This window comes from Canis aureus, chromosome 2 (assembly GCF_053574225.1).
Source record: "Canis aureus isolate CA01 chromosome 2, VMU_Caureus_v.1.0, whole genome shotgun sequence".
NCBI lineage: Eukaryota > Metazoa > Chordata > Mammalia > Carnivora > Canidae > Canis > Canis aureus.
In genome coordinates, this window is record NC_135612.1 from 6092882 (window position 1) to 6113928 (window position 21047).

General features: G+C 35.9%; 1 long non-coding RNA gene across 2 annotated transcripts in view; it reads left to right on the top strand.

The window, feature by feature from the left end:
• Window positions 1-11026, top strand: part of LOC144292324 (uncharacterized) — a 60088-nt gene extending 49062 nt beyond the window's left edge. Inside the window, exons 3-5 of one of the 2 annotated variants that reach the window (XR_013359775.1) lie at window positions 7354-7399; window positions 10004-10053; window positions 10622-11026. This is a non-coding gene — a long non-coding RNA (uncharacterized LOC144292324). The remainder of the gene's footprint in view (window positions 1-7353; window positions 7400-10003; window positions 10054-10621) is intronic. The other variant, XR_013359776.1, reaches the window with a different exon arrangement.
• The last annotated feature ends 10021 nt before the right edge of the window (window positions 11027-21047 follow it).

Here is a 21047-nt window from a genome sequence, read left to right on the forward strand (position 1 = left end):
ATAAAAAAATGTGCTGCAAATACTGAAGTGAGACCCCCCCACACAGGGGTCTTCCAAAGGGTGGAGTTTAGACACAGTGAGTCCTCCCTGCTTTGTGCTCTGTCTCCTAAACTGAGAAACCTCCAGCCTTTGCCATTTAGGAGACTTAGAATGGAGTCTCTTACCTGCTCTGGGCACTGACAACTATTGACCAGTAAACCCAGGATGAAAGAGAAATTAAACCTAGTAACTCTCTTACCAGTTGCCCCAGGGGGTAAAGCAAGGAGCAGGCCAAAAATAAAAATAAGTAATGAAGAACAAATCCAGGAGGACTAGTAGGCCAGTGAAAAATACAAGCAAAACACATGGATTAGGCAACTCCTATCAAAACAGAACACCTGGGGAGAAAGGTACTCTTAAGAAAAACAGTAAGAGCCCTAAAGGAGTCCTAAGTGTAGAGAAAAGACAACCGTGGAACTGCAGAAACGGCTTCAAAAGGAGCAACAAGCTAAGATTTGGGAAATACTTTCTGATCAATAAATACTAGGCTTCATGTCTGTTTTCAACTTGGACTCGACAGTGACATTTTCTAAAGTCCCTTCTATATGGACAAGAGAAGCTGGAAATAGTGTTTCCAAGAATCCCCTTTCCTGTGCGGCACTCACAATCCCATGAGATTTGGAGAGTAAAACAGAAGGAGATTCTCTTATTTTCCAGAGATGGTTGTGACCTGATGTGAGATTCACCTTTACTTCCTGGCCTTTTCTTTTTTTTTTTTTTTTACCCTGGCACCATCTTGAGACTCCGCTGCTTTGCTGCTAGGGACTGAGGCACTTAGTACCCTCGTGCATAGAGCCCCAGGCCTTCGGAAACACGGTGCCAGGCACAGTCGGTGGCTTCTCCCGAAGCCTCTCCCCTTCGCTGGCAGCTGGCTGCCTTCTACCTGTTTGGTCCTCACATGACCACCCCCCTGTATGCTCACATCCCTCACGTATGGCCTCACAGCTCCCTAGGTGTCCTCTTCTTTCTTGTAAGGACCCCTGTAAAATTTCGTTTGCATCTCCTAATCGCCTCCTCTTCGAAGGACACCAGGAAGATTGGATTCGAGAACAGCCTGATGACCTTAAACTCTTTCTTTAAAAGGTCGGTTCTTAGGGTCCAGGCACATTCTTAGGTACTGGAGCTAGGGCTTCAACATATCAGTTGTGGAGAGACCATAATTTAGTTCCTGATGCTTGGCTTAGAAATTTTTAGGAACTTCAGTAGCTCTTTACTGAGCTCCTGAGAACTACCCACTTTGGTGCTTCGGGCTGAGAGACCTTTCACGTTTGCTTCACTGACCTTTGACAGTGCTTCTCTGATGTCTTCTTCCACAGTTTCTGCATAATTATGGGAGTGGCTAACTCCTTGTTTTGAATTTGTACAACTGGAATATAATGTGTTATCCGTCCCCCTTCCTTAATTTATCTTTCTATCCATCCTTTCTGTCTGGGTGTCTCTCTCTCTCTCTCTCTCTCTGTGTCCCTCTCCCTCACCCTCTCCATCTGTATTCATTTGCTAGGGTTGCTATAGCGAAGAACCACAGACTTTGTGGGCAGGGTTGATTTCTTCTGAGACCTTTCTCTTTGGCTGATTCATGTCTGTCTTCCGTCTTTACATCATCTTCCTTCTGCATCCACCTGTGCTCAAATTTACTCTTCTTACAAGAACAGCAGTCATGCTGATTTTGAGTTCACCCTAATAAATTCATTACAATTTAACTCCCTGTTTAAAGACCCTAGCTCCAGATATAGTCACATTCTGAGGTATCGTAGGACTTTAATATATAGATATGGGGGGGGGGACATAATTCACTATCTATCCATGGACCAACTAATGCTGAACTATTTGAAAGCAATTCGCAGACCACACGATGTGTTATATGTAGTTACATAGTATGTTCTTAAGAATAAGAACTTTTTTATGCTTTATGTAGGACCAAATCATAGTGACTGGCAGAGGATTTGAAATCAGAGAGTCATACTCCCACTGGCTTAACATCCAGGTTGTGATCTGAGTGTGCAGGTCATACGTCACAGAGCTTGGCCTCTAAAAGCCAAGAGTGGGTCCTGGCCACAGGTGGCAGGAAAACGGAGACTTCAGTAACAGGACTACAAGGAAATGATTGTGCCCAAATCAGTGTGCTTGGAAGAGAATCGTGATCCTTAGATATGAGGAGAAGCTCTAGCCAACACTTTGATTTGAGCTTAGTGATATCTGGAGCAGAGGACCCTGCTAACTCAGACTCCTGACCATGGGAAGTGTGATAAAATAAATTTGTGTTATTTTAAGCTATGGAGTTTGTGGTAATCTGTTTCACAGACCTGAAAACTAAGACACTCACTTTTCAGACGAGGCCATTTGGCAATGTCTGGATGTATTTTGGATTGTTATGGTTTGAAAAGGAGAGTCTTTCTTTTTTTTTTTTTTTTTTTTTTTTTTTTTTTTGCACCTAGAGGCCAGAATGCTGCTAAACCTCCTGCAGTGCACAGGGCAGCTCCTCAAAGCACAGGACTATGAAGCTCTAGCAGTTACTAGGGCCAAGGTCGAGAACCTCTGGATTAGGCTATTTTATTAGCATTATCTGCATTTGGAAGAGGAAAACCGCTCTAGTTAGAATCTTGAGGCTACAACAACTTTCTAGGAATAAATTAGGGACTTTCCCCAACCATATACATTTTGTTTGGGAGAGCAGGATGTTATTAAATACTGCCCAGTGGAGAGCACTATTTTCAAGGTTTTGAAACTGAATCTGCCACTTCTTACATATAAAGATTAAGTTCTAAGTTATGTTTTGATATTAATAAGAAATTACCACCTACATGAGAAAATCAAAGATCAGACATATTAGAACATTTTTCCCAGAATGTGTAAAATGCTTGAGGTTTTCTTTCTTTTCTGCATATACATTTTGCAGAGTCTCATTGGAAGCATTTAGTGGTAAAAAAAAAATTCAGTATTTGGCTGCTGCACTCCCTTCGCATTCCATTTTCTTTCTCATCAGGAAAGCCTCGTAGGTCTTTGAAAAATCTGATGCATACCACAGAACTCCAAAGTTTGTGGGTGGTGGTGTGAACACACAAAGAGATCATCGTACCTTTTGTAATGCCAAAGCAGAAGACTCTTTAGGACCTCAAAGACTTGCATACAAGACAGAAAGATTTGTAAAATGGTAAATACATAAATAAAAGTGAGAGTTGGCGACCTGCTGTAGCTACCTACAACCCTTGGCCATAATAAATGAAACATTCAATGAATGAAGTTGGCAGCGCCTTTTCTTCAGTGATGTTCTTGTTTTCTTGCTACTCAGCAGGACTCTTTAGGATTATCACTTTTTTTAAAGAGTTTTAAATAATAGATAAGCATTCTAAAAGCACAGGATTCCTGTAAGTTAGCACCAGCTGTCAGTCAATGAGAACCGGTATGGATTTGGTATGACTTCCAACATTCTCTCTCTGACGTGAACCATCAGAACATTTAACAGGGAAAAGATAAATGAGCATCAAGAAGGCGTTGTGACAAGATTGCAAAAATATGTTGAATATCAAGTTCCATTTACAGAGGATAAAAACAATATAGAAAACATGATCCATGTTGCTCATAAGGCTCTCTCTTGACTGAGTTTTCCCTATCCAATTAATATTATGAAGTCAGATCTCCCCATCTTCTTACTCTTAGTCTCAAATCTTTGCAAAGACCAGTGTCTCATGTTTTGAGGTTATTCTTTCCTATTTATAATTAGAGTAGCCTTCAAGGAGGATAGAAAGACAAATAGCAAAAAACTCAGTAAATGTAAATTTTTATCCTGAAGTGACTTATCTGATAAGCTCAGCTATCTCAAATTTAGAGAACATAAAGTATCAAAAGATCTCCCAGAGCAAGCAAAACAAATGTTAGCCTATGCATACATGAATAATATGGGCACGTACATATAGTGTTTATTGTAAATCAGATCCAGTTCTGAAAGCTATTTTTAGGTCGTAACTCATTTAATCCTCATAACAACCTTATGAGATAAGCATTATGTTTATCTCCATGTGATAAATGAGAAAACTGAAACAGAAATAGCTTCGGTACGTTTTCTGAGTAAGTTCAGCCAGTAAGGGGCTTTGGAAATATTCAAAATAGAGTCCTTACCGTTAGCCAATTCGAGTGGTTAATCTCCAAGGCTCTGTTGAGTCTTTATTCGAACATTTATTTAGTGTTTAGTGTTTATAGGACCCTGAGCTGGCTGCTAGGGGATAAAGATAAATAGGACAGGTATGTAAATCACTGCACCTCATTTTAATGTGTGTGGTGATAGGAACACAAGGGATTATTACTTGACAAATAACAAAAGGAAGAACAAGAAGGCAGTTATGTTCACAACAAACTGTTTATATATTTCAACTTCACATTGTTTTATAGCCCTTTGAACACACTGACACTGTCAGTTATATTCAGAGTGATGGCCTGAAGTTACGAAAGAACATTTAATCTATGGTCACAGAATTTGGTTATAAACTTTTATGCTAGATAGCATATTCACATTTTGGACTAAATTCTTAAATTTTTCATTATAGTTGGGATTTTGTGTGTGTGTGTGTGTGTGTGTGTATGTGTGTGTGGGGTTGTTCCAGGGCCTGCCACATACATTTTATGTGTGTTACTTGTGCCCTGCTATTGTGTCTTGGCCTCTTTTTCCTTCAGTCCTGTCATTTATGAGGCTCCTTTGCCTGTCACGGAAGTGCTTGATCCCCACCTGGGTAGGGTGCATTTTAACAAGGTGTGTGCTGGTCTGTTTGCGAAATGAGAGCTGCTCCTGTCGCCACCAGAACCAAGGCCCCAAGTCTGGAGATGCAGTGTTGACAGGGTTTGGAATGGTCTTTTGGGGAAGACTGGGAACAGCACTGGGTCTGGGCAAGTGTGATAGGAAAGGGCAGACCCACTGAAGTACGGTTTGTTGGGCTTGGTGTAACAAGTTAGGTAGCTGGTATGGGCATCAGGCTGGCTCCTGCAGGTGGCCATGTGTTTATGCTGGGGGGCAGGGGAAAGAAATGGCTCCTGCCACCCCCTTTATTCTTAGATGAGGAGGCTTTGAGAGCAAGAGGGGCTGAGTTTTGGGAGTTCTTACAACCTGTGGGACTTAAAGCCTAGAATTTCAAAAACCAGTGGCTTGGCTCTGGGAGAGTCAGGAGGGCATTAGGAAGCCGAGTCCATGCTCTTAAAAAAAAAAAGAAATGCAGCAGGACAAACAGCAAGCAGAGCTAATACCATATAGAATTAGCAGTTTGAAAAATGCCAGGGTCATATGGGAAGGAGAGTTTTATTGCCTCATTTCAGAGTGTGGCTCAGAGAGCAGGGAAGGCAGGGAGACCTCTCCAGGAACAGGAGGCTGGGAAGGTGGCCGAGTAGGACTCTAGGTTCGCCTTGTCACAGGAATACAAGGAGATAACATTCAGATCAGCATAAGTAACTCAGAAAATGACCTGAAGACTCGCAGAACAAACTTCACAGCTAAAGGTTGGGAAGAGGACATCTGGGAGAAGGTAGGAAGGGTGGAGATGAGATTTGGGAGCAAAGGGGACCATTGCTCCGTGGCAGGGAGTGAGCTGGGGGCACATTGAAGGGTAAAAAACAGTTTATCACAGTGGGGAGCCTGGCAGGGGAAGGGAAATCCCCACCACATTCAAGTCTACCACATTCAAGTTCAATCTGATATCCCATTTCTCTAGTCCCTTTGGCTGTCTCTTTCCTTGATCTCTCTGTTAGTACACGTGTTTCAATTGGTATTATACCTCACATTTTAGGTTGCCCTAATTAATGATTGATTGCCCTAGAGTTTTGGCAATGTCCTGGTGCACAAATTGCTTAGCAGTCAGATCTGGTTAAATTCAGGAATTAAATTAAGGCCAGTCTTTGAAATTTGTTCTGACCCTAGAAGAGCTATTTTTAGCTATTTCTTTTACTTGTTCTCTCTGGTGCACTAGATGGTCTGTGGTTTAACTCATTAAGTTATTATTTTTATTAAGCTATTATTTTTAAGAGTGTCCATGTAAGTGAACTTTCCCACACTCCGTTTCCAGTAAAGCCAGGCCTTGGGGAATGCTTCGGAGCTCTCATTTTTGTGGATATCCTATCCTTCTCGGAAAGCTCCCTGGGCTACTAGTCTATGTGCAGAATGTGACTGTAGCCTGTGGTCCCCCCATCTTGCCTCTTCCAACATGGAAGGTATGCTCATTAAGCTATATTTTTGGCTGGCAGTGCCTGATAGAGAACCACTATCCCATGTGTAGGGACTTGAGAGAGGAAAAGCTCCTGACCTATCAGATGTATTCACCAGGTACTTAACTTCTTCAGTTTAGTGTTGGGGGTGATGAGAAATGTTGGTGGCCTGCCCCTCACAGGTATGGTAACTCTTGGTTTGGAGATGAGGACAGGAAAAACTCTGTCCCCTTGACCACAGTCACCATACACATGTACCCTCCATCAGGGTGACCTGGGTAGTGACAGGGAGGGAGTTACTTGTGGCTCTAATGTACAGACTCCCACTGTTCTTGTAGAATTTTGGGGGGTTTTCTTAAATGTTTTTTTTTTCTTTAATATGTGCCCTTAGTATGCCCTTAGGACAATTTTCAGAGACATACTTTATTTATATCAGTGGTTTTCACCAACTGTGCTTGTTTCTTTAGGGAATATTTCTGTAGAGTGCCTCATGGTGCCGCCACGGATATAGAACAGATTTTTATTTTTTTAAATATTTATTTGAGAGAGGGAGAGAGAGAGAAACTGAGAATACATGCAGGGGGAGGGGGAGAGGGAAAAAGAAGCAGAATCCCACTGGCGCAGAGTCAGACACAGGACTCCTTTCCAGGACTCTGAGACCATGACCTGAGCTGAAGTCAGATACTTAACCAACTGAGCCACCCAGGCACCCATAAATTCTTATTTTTAAAGAATACTTACAGTTATCTGAATATTTCATTAATGTAAAGAATAATATCCTTCCTCTGTAATGTGAGATAAATGAAGTATAACCATAAAATCAATTTAAGAATATACTAATTCTATTTTTTTGGTCAAAATACAACTTAAAATGAAAGACATTATAATTCTCTAATTTGCTATTGCCAGCGACTGGGTCATGTATTTATAAATATCATAGGATTTCCACAACACATCCTTGAAAATTCATTACTTGCCTATTATTATAATTTTCACATTACACTGCCTTTCATCCCTCCCCTCTTTCATCCCTCCAAGCCCATGGAGTTAGTTTCTTAACATTTTGGGGCATTTCTTAATCATCACCAATATCATCATTATAATAATGTCTATTATTCCTTTTATTCCAAGAATTTCAAACTCAGTTTATTTTTCTCCTGCGATGAGCATCAAGAAGGTTGGTCCAATTCATTTGATAAATGCATTAATAAATATTGGTTGGAATTAATTTATTCTGTAGACATTAGTAGATACTTCCTTTATGTCAATTACTATTACCTATTAAGCATAGGTATTGAGAAAATTCAATGAGAGATAAAGTATGAGCCTAGCTTTCAGGGAGCTTACCATAATTTAATGCCCACAAGAGTTTAGAAAATATACAAATGTAATATTTTTATTCTGAAAAATTAACAATTTTTAAAATTTAATGGGGTTCAATTAGTGCACAAGAAATAGAGGTCCAGGTTATTTGAACTGAAATCAGCCATAGAGCTTTCTATTGTCGGTATATCTTGACATAAGGATTCGGTATTCTAGACACAGTGGCAAAATACAGGTAGTTTGGGATGAGCATGTAGTTCCATTTGATTGCTTTCTAAGATGATTTGCAGGATGTGAAGACAATACTCTAGAGAGTTAGACAGTGACCAGATTATGATATTCTTCATACTGCATTAAGGACTTTTCACTCTGGCAGACAAGAGGAAGCAACTGCTTGAATAGTTTGAAATTTGGAGATAATTGAGTTCACATTTTCACTGTCGTTCTTGGTTTTAGAAAGATTTCTCTGCCAAATTTTGGAAGATAAAACACCTGGACTACTTAAGAGACTATAGTGATAGTCTAGATAATAAGTGGTGCCGGTGAAGATAGATCAGGAAGGGCAGATATGTAAGTTATTAATTAGATGGAAGAAAGAGGACTGCATCACCATTATATACTGACTGAGAAGAATAGAAGATTTGAAGACAAATTCTAGGTTCTATGATTGTGTGACCATACTGCTGGTGATGTAATTAAAGAATATTGATTTTTAGAGGAAAAATTAATGTTTTCAGTTGTGCACATTGTGGTTTTGGTAGACCCAAGGGACATCAGGTACTCATGCCTGGTAGTAGTTGAGTGTATAGATTTGAAGTGCGGAGGAAAGAGCTGTGCTAGAGACACATATTTGGAAGTCATTCACATAATAGGAATTCATGAAGTCATAAAAGTGTAGAAAGTCTCAGTTTAAAAATGTAAAGTCTGAAGGACAGAACTCTGTGGGAAGCTATATTTATGGGGAAGGCAACAGAGCAGTCATTTAGGAGAGAGTCTAACTCTCTTAATTAACAATTATATAATTTTTCATTAATTTACTTATTTATTAAATGATAATTTAAGGTCAATAGATCAATTTCCTGGTTCTATTGGAGAACCATAGTGATACATGCTAATGCAAACTAATATCTCAAAAAAGACTTATATAGAAACTGTCCACATTTCATCAGATAAACTAATATAGGGGATTCTTTTAAAAAGTATAAGTACATGTACGTTTCTGTGACTAAAGAGCTGCTCTAAAAGTTTACTTAAGTGAATTAACAGATACATCTAATGCATTTGCTCAGACTCCAATTCAAAATGTCTTAGTTAATTCTCCCAATAAAAGCATATGTTGACCTTCATTTATGATCATTTATTAATTCATTGAAATTCTTTTTAAAAATTTTATGTATTTATTTATTCATGAGAGACACACAGAGAGAAGCAGAGACATAGGCAGAGGGAGAAGCAGGCTCCATGCAGGGAGCCTGATGTGGGACTCGATCCCAGGACCCCAGGATCATGACCTGAGCCCAAGGCAGATGCTCAACCATTGAACCAGCCGGGTGCTCCTCATTGAATATTTATATTCTGTTTAAAATGTTACCAATGTTTTTGTATGTTGAGATTAAGTATTCAAGAGATTAAAGAAGTCATTATATGGGACCAATAATTAGACAAACAAGTTTTTAAATTCTTTCCAAATAATCATTTTGAGAGAATCTCATAAATAAAATGATTAAAACATTTTGCCTATATGCTACGTTCTTAACAGTATGTGAAGTTCTACGCTTGATAATTTATAATTCTTTACAATTTATTGTGCTTTAAAATTCTATGAGAAAGCATTTTTTCACCTCATCTAGACTGTGGAATATATGAAATGGAAGTACTTTGCCTGTATTCCATAGTTAAAATGAGAACAGAGGGAAATTGAACTAGTTGGGTTTGGTTCCCAGCTCTGTCCTGTCTTTAGTGGTACCAGGAAGTCTGATTCTCTATAAGCCCAAAAGGCACAAATAAAATGTACATATAAGTCTTTAAAAAAAATCCTTTCTATTGCTCAGAAAGTTCATTACACATAGTTTTCCATTAACTATATGATACATCAGTAATTCCCACATAACCAACTATTTCTTCATCATTTAGAGAGCTAGCAGATTAAAAGTTGACTTATGGGCACAAGATGTGATGAGCACTGGGTGTTATAGGCAACTGATACATTATTGAACACTGAATATCTGAAACTAATGGTGTCCTATATATTGGCTAGTTTCATTTAAATAATAAATTTGACTTGTGCTTTAAGACTACATATATAAATATGGATATACCTTTAGATATTCATATAGATACACATGTGTACATAGGCATAGATATAAACATGCAGGTATCTGGGTATATTTGTTATAGTTTTTAAATAAGTATGAATAATTAAACATACACAAGTTTACTCCATTGTTCTCTCTGCCAGCCTCTGCTTTTCCAATGAAGAACAGAAGTTTATGGACCAAATGTTAAAAGGTAATAACATTCTCTAAAAGGACTTTCTAGGTATTACAAAGTAGAAAGTGATTGAGAATAAAAAATGAAAGATAGATGGGATTTTCCTGTCAGGCCTGTGCTAAAGTTCCCACTCTGCTTCTCATAAGTGACATGATCTTGAGACCATTATTTTGAAATAAAGTTCTATGTTAATATAAGAACGATAGTCTTAGTGCCTTCAGTTTTTATATAAAAGTTTTACTTTTATGCAAACATTGACAACATTGTATTAGTATCAATTTTACCTCCAGTTCTTCTCGAGAAGAAATATAAATATATTTATATAATATATATGTAAATATATATATATATGTATATATTTACTTAGGGAGAGACAAAGTAGGGGGGATACAGAGAAAGGAGGAAAGAGGAGGGAAGTGTGTGTTTGAGAGAGATAAATGCTGTAATGAATCAAATGTTCATATACATTTTTAGTATCTTGCAGCTGTAAAAATATAGGTATAACTAATTACCTTGCAAATGTTTGAAATTTTACTTTTGTATGTAGGCTGTGCACCAAAATTGTCATTTTTTTTTTTTTTTTTAGTTAAAGCGGAGCTCATGACTGACTAAAGGAAATGTCATGTTTTGATGAACATTCTGTTTGCACTAAAATACACAATATGATCCTGGATGAAAATTTGGGAGAGTTGAACTTTTAACCATAAAATAAATATACTTAAGTTACTGAGACTTTACCTTCTTCCTTTCTGAGTTGGAAGATTTCCATAACGATGCTTGAATTTGAAGACCTCACAACTAGGATCTGTTTTCTACAGAGACTTTCCTGGAAATTCTACACAGAAGAAAAACACTGTATGCCATATATGGTGATATAGCATACTTCCTATTTTTGAACCAGATGGACTAAAGATAAAATGATAAAATGCAAGTTTTTTTCTTAGTACTCTCAGCAGTATGTCAAATAAAACTATTAGTGTCTATTCATCCAGTTATCTTTTGTGTTTGAAAATTATTCTTGCTGGGACAAAAGGGTTTGAAAAACCTGGAACAGGCTGTGGAGGTTTTTGAAAAGGGAACATTTTTAATGGCTATTGTTATATCCTTCATCTCACCAATGTTAAGTGAGGAAACGAGGGACTATAGGCTGTAAAAGTTTTCACAAACAATAAGTAGGAGAAGGTAGAGTGCAAGGGGCGGCAGTACTTTGCAGCCAGAAACATCCCATTCCCAGCCAATGAAGTGTATTTTGTTGGAAAATATCATTGCCCTTCCTCACTGTGCATATCATATTATATATTTTAAATTACCAAGTGAATTAGCAGCATTAAAATATCTTGAAAGTGTGTTTTGTTAGTATTCCCTTAAAGGATTTGAAAAAAATCCTGTTTTTATGATTGATACATTTCTAAAGTATTTAGTTCAAGTAGACAACATGATTCTTTCCTTTGCACCTAGAAATCCTGTTTTATGTCTTCTTATCCTTAACCTCTCTTCCCTTCAGTCGCTAACGTGCTACTCTGATGCCTGTAATTTCATCCTCAAATCTTCATGATTAATACATTCATACCTAATTTATTTTTATTTACTTTTTTAAAGATTTTATTTTTATGAAATCTCTACACCCAACGTGAGGCTCAAACTCAAGGTTCAAAGATCAAGTTGCATGCTCTATGAACTGAGCCAGCAAAGCTCCCCATACCAAATAATTTATGATTCCAGCATTATTGCTTGTTGATTCATTCTAACCTTTCCCAGTTTTGTGCCTTTGTATCAGTTCTTTTCCCACCTTCAAGCTCTATGACTTCATCTATCAAATATTTTATCAAAAGCATCTTCCGTTATGAGGAGTTGAAGATTTTTCCAGGAAGAACTACTTGCCTCCTCTGCTATGGTTCTATAACCCTTTGCAATACTGCCATTTTGGCATTTTTCATTATGTGTCCAGTTGTGTCTAGAACACCTAAACACTTACAACACCTAGAATACACCCTATACTGTAATCACCAAACAGAATTCTGTGTACAAAATAGGTAGCAAAAAATGTTTAGTACCTAGTAGGTAAAGAGGTAGGTTGTGTGTGCTCTAATGAAGAAGAGCTGGGGAACACTAGTAAAGTAAAGCTGGGGAACACTAGTAAAAAAAACACTAGTAAACACTAGTAAACACTAGGGTTCAGAGGAAAATGGGAGTGAGAATAGAGTCTGTCAAATACTGCCTATTTCACAGCTTTGTGGAGAAGAAGCTATTTTAGAATAATAAAACACTATTCTCTTATACATACCATAACCTTGATGTGTGTTATCTTATTTGAATATAAGACTATTTAAGGAAATATTTTAATCAATTTTTATGTCCATAAGAAATTGAGTTAAATAAATATTTCCCTCCCCAAAAGAGCAAATTTTAAAAAATAGGTTGAAATAAAAGTACATATTTACTGTAATTTCTAAAGACCTATTTTATTAAGAATAATTATAATTTGGTCCATATATTTTAAGAGTGGTATTATAATGACCTATATATTTTAAAACCTAAAAATATTTGTCCTGAATACACTGGCAACCTAATGGAATATACAGGAAATGTTAATTTAAATAAAAACAAATAAGATTTTGAAAAAAATTCAATGACACAGGCTGTGTTTTCCTCCCATTTGGTTATCTGAGTATCCTCATGTATTCTAAACTCTCTTTGAATACAATTTGATCTATGCTTATAATAAAAATAAGAATGCATATAAACAAACTTAATATAATTTGGTAGTTTCAATGCATAAAGTCTAGAAAATATGTATTATGTATACATATATATCTAGTTTCTATGGTGACCTGGTCACTTGGAATATAGTTTTGCATGAACAATAGTACATAGTCATCACTTTGAATTTCCTGACCTATCTTTTCTGCTTAAATGCTGCATTAGCAGATTTTAGTAGCTAATGTTTAGCATATCTTATAAATTGTATTAATGTTGTCTGTCTGGAGCTTAACAGTTACTTCAGAAAAAAAGAAGTTTAAGTCTCTTTGAAAAGTTTTATTTTAGCTTTAAATAAACCTTGAGATTATAGCAAACAAAATAAATATGTAAGATACAGTATATTACATATTTTATTTAATTACCCATAGCTTTTAAAATACAGGTAAAGAGAAAACCAGAATTTTTGTATTTATAAGGCTAGGATTAAAAGACAGTTGAGGCAATATAAAGTTTATAATATCAGAGAAAGAACACTGGCCTAGGCACCCAGAGTCTCAATGTCAGGTCTGCTAGTGCTACTTATGCAATATGATGCAACGTAATAAACTTATCAAATTCTCAGTTACATTGTCTATAAAATGAATAGCAAAAAGATAAAATTTTATTTTCTATTGAATTCTTTAAGTCTAAAGGCTTATATAAACTTCAAATGAAAAAATAGCAACATATTTTTAAAAATATTAATGATTGCATGTTTTATAATAGTGAAATGAAATTTATAAATATGCTTACAAATCCATGACACATGGTAAAATAAATATTCTTGTTAGGTGATAAATATGTGGACTGTGTATATATAAAGAAACGTTTATAAATAATAGCATGTCAAAATGTTACAAAAAGGGCAGTCCGGGTGGCTCAGCAGTTTAGCTCTGCCTTCGGCCCAGGGTATGATCCTGGAGACCCGGGATCGAGTCCCACGTCGGGCTCCCTGCGTGGAGCCTGCTTCTCCCTCTGCCTGTGTCTCTGCTTCTCTCTCTCTCTCTCTCTCTCTCTCTGTCTGTCTCTCAAGAATAAATAAATAAAAAATCTTTTAAAAATGCTACAAAAATTGTATTGAAGGCAGTTGTGTAAAAATAAGAGCTCATACGCTAAGGTTCACAGATGCCAGGTTAAATTAAAGTAGTGTGATAAGTTTTACTTGCTTTTAATTGCTGTTGTTTATCTGTTCTATTATACTTGGTTAAATATGTAATATTTTTATAATTTAAAAAAAATTTAGATAAATTATTTTTAATTTAAATTCAATTAGCCAACATGAAGTACCTACTTAGCTTCAGGTGTAGCATGCAATGATTTATTAATTGTGTATAATAGCCAGTGCTCATCATATCACATGCCCTCCTTAATGCCCATCACCAAATTACCCCCCCACCTCCCCTCCGTCAAATCTGTTTACTATAGTTAAGAGTCTCTCAGGTTTTTCTTCCTCTCTGATGAGTTCCCATTTCAGTTTTTTACTCAAATATGTAATATTTTAAAAGAAAGATATAACTGATGCTTTTTTGCAGTATTAATATAGCAACAAATAGAGGCATAAGAATCTAACATTAGTTCTTAATTGTAGAAAAAAAAAGAATACTCTGAGCTGAGAGCACCTTTGAAGTATACAAGCAGGAAAAAACAATATCCTTGATATCACAAAACAGTTAAGAGAATATACCTCTGTGTCAGATGCATTTTGGGTTCACACCTGGCTTGACCCAAACCTGGGTAAATTCAGCCAAATTAGTTAGCTTCCATAAAGATTGGTTATATCATATGGAAATGGTGCAAATAATATAAAATACCCATAAAATCAATGTAAACATTATAAATAAATGCATATGAAGTTCTTATCATGATATGTAACCATTATATGCTGACTATTCAGTAATACCATACTACAATTTATTTTATTATATTTGTTTTTGCTTCGTGAGATATAGAAACAGTTGGAATATGGTCATCCTAATATTAAAAATGTTATATGTTTTGTTAAGACTTAGTGGGTTTTGCTATGATATTTTATATAGAAATGGATGGCATTATAGGAGAATCATTTAATGTAATATAACATGCAAAAAATATACCTGCCCTACGACCCAGCAATTGCACTGCTGGGGATTTACCCCAAAGATACAGATGCAATGAAACGCCGGGACACCTGCACCCCAATGTTTATAGCAGCAATGGCCACGATAGCCAAACTGTGGAAGGAGCCTCGGTGTCCAACGAAAGATGAATGGATAAAGAAGATGTGGTTTATGTATACAATGGAATATTCCTCAGCTATTAGAAATGACAAATACCCACCATTTGCTTCAACGTGGATGGAACTGGAGGGTATTATGCTGAGTGAAGTAAGTCAGTCGGAGAAGGACAAACATTATATGTTCTCATTCATTTGGGGAATATAAATAATAGTGAAAGGGAATATAAGGGAAGGGAGAAGAAATGTGTGGGAAATATCAGAAAGGGAGACAGAACGTAAAGACTGCTAACTCTGGGAAACGAACTAGGGGTGGTGGAAGGGGAGAAGGGCGGGGGGTGGGAGTGAATGGGTGACGGGCACTGGGGGTTATTCTGTATGTTAGTAAATTGAACACCAATAAAAAATAAATTAAAAAAAAAGGGTGGGTTATTTATTTATTTTTTTTTTTTGTGGTTTTGTTTTGGCTCGGCTTCTCTATATGTTGCCAAGATGCTTAATGTAATTAGAAAGCAGGGAAATATGTGAATATGATATTTGTAGTAGCTAGTTGTAAAGGACAATGCCAGTAACTCTAGGAATTTGAGTGTTTGTTGTAAGAATATTGAAAGAAGTGAAATGGTTACAAATTGCAGTAAGGGAATTTAGCAACAAGAATTATTTGATAATAGGACTACATAAAAATGTCATGTAGTCATTTAGTCCTAAAGTTTTGTTGAAATGAGTAAATGAGAAGATAGTTGTAAGATTAGGAAAGAGATTTAAATGTTTTTTTTTTTTTTAACTGCATTCATTAATCTGGGGTGAAAGTGTTTATAGGTGCATTGTCATGGATGGTTAGGAGAAATATGTGAATTAAAATAGAGTATCCACCTATACCTGACATTAAGCACCATTCATCTGATGTCTTTAGACTTTTTTATTTAAATCTTAAGGTAAAGGGTCACATGTATATGTGCACATGGGTGTAACTTATGTGTACACATGCATGTATGTGTAGAATAGTCAGGTTATTAACCTCAGGAAATCAGACACTTCTTAAAGGAGAAATGAAGAGAATACATGGCATTACAATTTAGCACTTAAGAGTAATCTTTCTGAAAATATGACTACAGTGTGGTCATATTTATGTAAGAGAAGCAGAGGAAAAGTAGTAGATACTTTGGAGTTAATAAAACATACTTGATAGGCAGAGAAAAACAAGAAGGAAAAAAGAATTTTTTTTTGGAGCTAGTTGGACAATTAAATTGGAAAAAAGAATTTTCAGCATGATTCATTTGATATAATAACATTATAGATATTTGTAAGTAAAAACATCATAAAATAATTAGGAAGGATAAGGTATATAAATTAGGTATATGATATTTTTTCTTCTAAGAGAAGAAAATTAATGCATACTTATTGAGATTCGAAGGAAAAAGGAAGGTAGGTTAGATAGATATTCCTTTAGGCTAAAATCGCTAAAGCCACCTGGGGCTCTATAGGTATTCCCAAGTTTGTAAGTTATAATAGAGAAAGCAGTGAATAGGTCTAAACTACCATTGCTAACAGTAAATGGGAGTTACGTGACATTTTAAGTAATTTAAAGGGGAGGAAAGGTGCATTATTGTTTTAAAATCTTTGGAAGTTGGAACTTGAAATTCCAATTATTGTTACAGGATTTCTGTTCCTTGGTGCTTGTGATTCTTGGCCATGCAGCTCCAAAGAATGAAGAAGGTGGACCAGATGCAGAGTGGTGGGCAGCAGGGTAAAGTGCATTGAGCAACACCACAAAGTTCCCAGAGAGGGATGGGACCAGAGAGAGTTGCTGTTCTGGCATTCAAATTTGGCATTTTTTTACAAGCTCTTTTGCAGAACTATTTTAAGTAACCAGAGCATGGACTCCTTGCAGATAGGCAGCTAAGGTGTGCCATTCAGGCTTTGATCATATACCCCTGTGCCTATCAGGTTATTGCTTATGTGCTGATGGTCTTTTGGCCTCGCATTTGGAGGCTAACTGCCTCAAATTGCAATAGTGACCAGTGTTTAATGGTTACTTATTTTGTCTCAAGATATTTTGCAAAAGTCACTTCTGCAGAGGATGCTATTGTGATTTTGTGTAAATGGTAAAACAGGATGCTAGAGCGGGTTTGTCTTAGCCGTCCTGGCTCCCTGTTTTTTTTTTTTTTTTTTTTTTTTTAGGGGGAGCCCTGGCCCTGACTACCTAATTGTTTAACTAACTAGCTCCAAACATCATGACTGTGTGTTTATACTCAAAGTGTCGAGTTCTATACAAACACACTGAGTATTGAAACATTCCTTTCATAAACAATACAAGAACTGTATCCCACTCATTGATTTGCCGATCACTTTATTCTACTGGAATTTTTTCACTAAGTATTGGCTTATAATAACTTAAAACTGCAGATGGAGAATATGAAAATCCAATTTATAGGGAATTATCAGTGATGATATATATTGTTAGTATTTGGATTCTATTTTGAAAATCAAAACTAATTGGTCAACTGTATGAAACTGATTGAAGGAAGCACTACTATCAATATCAAGAACCAGAATGAATTATGTGAATTTTGTCTGGAGAGTTCAGAGTACAAGTGAAGTATAGAAATATAAATACAAGATATTAACTCTCTAGCCAAACCCTGAAAGCCCTCTTTCATCCATCCCTGTTCAACCCAAGGATGCCAGAATTATCCAAAATGTACTTAATGTTGTATCTACATTGTTTAGCATTACAGTTTCTTTAATAAATGATGTTCGGAAAGCTGAATATCTACATGCAAAAGAATGAAACTGAACCCTTATCTTACACCACTTACAAAATGGTTAAAGAGTTAAATATAAATCCTGGTACTATAAAACTCCGAGAACAAAAGATAGGGGGAAAAAATCTCCTCGGTACTGATCTTGGCAATGATTGTTTGTTTGACTATGACACCAAAAGCACAGGCAAAAACAAACAAATGGAAGAAAATATTTGTAAACTATACATTGAATAAGGGGTTAATATCCAAAATATATTTAAACAAACTCATACAATCAATAGCCAAATAACCAAATAGGCTGATTTAAAAAATAGATAAAGGACCTGAATATTATTCAAATGGCCAACAGGTACATGAAAAGATTCACCATCACTAATCATCAGGAAAATGCAAATGAAACCACAGTGAGATATTACCTCACACCTGTTAGAAAGACTATTATCAAAAAGATGAGATATATTTTGGTGTGGAGAAAAGAGAACCCTTGTCCCCTGTTGGTGGGAACGTAAATTAGTATGGCCATTATGGAAAGCGGTATGAAAGCTTTTCAAAAAATTACAAATAAAATTATATATGATTCAGCAATCCTACTGCTTGATACCTGAAGGGAATGAAATTGCTGTCGAAAGCAATTATCTGTACTCCCATATTTATTACAGCATTATTCACAGTAGCCAAGATACAGAAACAACCTAAGTACCTGTAGATGGATGAATGGGTTAATGAAGTATGGTATTTATATATGATGGAATATTATATAGTCATAAAAAGAAATTCCATCATCTGCAACAATCAGATAAATCTGAAAGACATTATGCTAAGTGAAATAAATCAAAGAAAGACAAATACCATATAATCCCACTTTATGTGTTGAATCTAAAAAAAAAAATTGAACTACTAGAGTAGAATGGTACTCACCAGAGTTTAATGGGTGAGGGAAATAATTGGATGTTGGTCAAATGTACAAACATCCAGTTATAAGATTAATAAATTTGGGGGAGTCTAATATATAGCATGGTGACTATAGTTAATAATATTGTATTATAGGCTTGCAATTTGCTACAAGACTAGGTCCTAAGCATTCTCACCACATACACTCAAAAAACAGCAACTCTGTGAGGTGATGGCTGTATTAATTAACTCAATGGTGGGGGGCATCCTTTTATAATGTGTGTGTGTGTGTGTGTATGCATATATATGTCACATATATCACGTGTGTATATATATATCAAATATATATCATGTGTATATGTATTTCAAATCACCACACTGTATACTTTCAATGTATATAGTATACTTTTAATTATACCTTCATAGAGCAGTGAAAGAAAAAGGGCACTAAGTAAAATCTTGTCAAGAAATGAAAGAAAAAATATAGTGAGTTTCCTCTTTTGATTTCACATATTGGGTAAATTTAAGTTGATGGAAGGTGAGTGACGGGCACTGAGGGGGCACTTGCTGGGATGAGCACTGGGTGTTATGCTGTATGTTGGCAAATTGAACTCCAATAAAAACCAAAAAGCAAATACAAATCCCCAGAAAAAAAATAAAACATCTTGCTTTTATAACTCCGTTACCTCTTCTGTACCCACTAACAATATTTACTGTTAGAAAATAAAAATAAATGCAGAATATCTGAGTTCTTCTAAGATCCCATGACTTAAACTCATGTATTAAAAAGACTTTAGAACTTAAAATAATTCTATACCCTTCAGCAACTGCTTACAATGAAGATTGCTTTTTGTTTTTTTTTTTGTTTTTTTTTTTTTCTATCACATTTTGGTAGAATTCCAAAGTAGGAAAAGTCCATTTTGATGGACTTCTTAAAAAAGATTTTATTTATTTATTCATGAGAGGCACACAGAGGCAGAGACATAGGCAGGGGGAGAAGTAGGTTCCGTGTGGGGACCCTGTGCGGGCTCGATCCCAGGACCCCAGGATCGTGACCTGAGCTGAAGGCAGACGCTCAACCACTGAGCCACTCAGGTGCCCTGATGGACTTTGTTTTTTAAAGATTTCCCTAGCAAGTTTACATTCTCCATTGTCATCAAGGCAGAGATTCCCTCTCCCCCTCATCTTTGAGCCCTAAAAGTAGGAAAAAAGAGTTCCTTGAAAAAAGAATCACATATTAAAATATTTTAGAGTACTGATTTATTTTTTGGAATTAAATCTAGAGAGAAAGGAAATGAATGATCTTCTACATGAAGTCACATTGGAGACTTTTGCTTTACAATATAAACATGAAAAAATTTGATTATGACTAATAAAGTTGTTTTCCACTATTCTTTTCTTGAACTAGAAGAGATTGATATGAAAGAGGTCAAGAATATGAGTGGGGGTGACATGGGAGGAATATCTCTTTTATAAACTTGTCACCGTGAGTCTTAGGTTTTCTACTTGTCCTGACCTACCTTTTACCATGTTTTAAGTAGGACTATATTCTGTTAACTTGGTTTGTTTCTCTTTAAATGTCCACACTTGGAAAAAAAAAATGGCAATACTCATTCCCCATTGCCCATGTCTTATTTTAGGTTGAGTAAGAAAAGTTACACTAGGCAATTTTTTTCCTCAAGGTATTGGGTAATTTTCTTATTAGCATGCCCTCTAGCCAATAACTAAATGTACCTATCTGTAATCTTGAGAAATATTGCAATTCAGGCATAACTTTTCTTGTATATGGAAAATTCTGTTTATTCCGAAGTTAAAAAGTCCTGCGTTTCTGTAATCTATTTTGACCTACATTGTAATAGTCACTTCTATTTGCAGGATATTAAACTCCTGAGTTTTTAATTACTCTACTGATGTTTAGCTGTTGTATTTTTTCTTTATATCAAAAAGTTATTTGATTTAACTATCAGCCTTCCTTTTTTACAAAACTGCAACCTAAATAATAGTTCCTAAGTAACTATACACTTTATATAGACCAATTGTGGCTATCAACACATGGGCTTAATTAGAGGCAGTATCTCAAAGCGCTGTAATGTTAAGTGGGTGGAAAAAAGATATCAATGCCTTTTACAAATATTATTGTAACAAAGTCATTTCTTTATATCAAACCAAATGGTTCTCAGCATGTATGGTTATTAAAAATATCAGATCCAAAGACTAATATTTACTGAATGTAGGAAACATACATTACTCAGATACAGTGGTGGGCCTAATCTAACAAGCAAAAAAATAAGTCATATTATCTGATAATAAACGTGAGCAAATGTTCAAATGCTTGTCTTATGAAATGTTAATCACATCCACCTTTTCGGAATGACAGGGCTGTGTCATTAGATATCAATTCTATT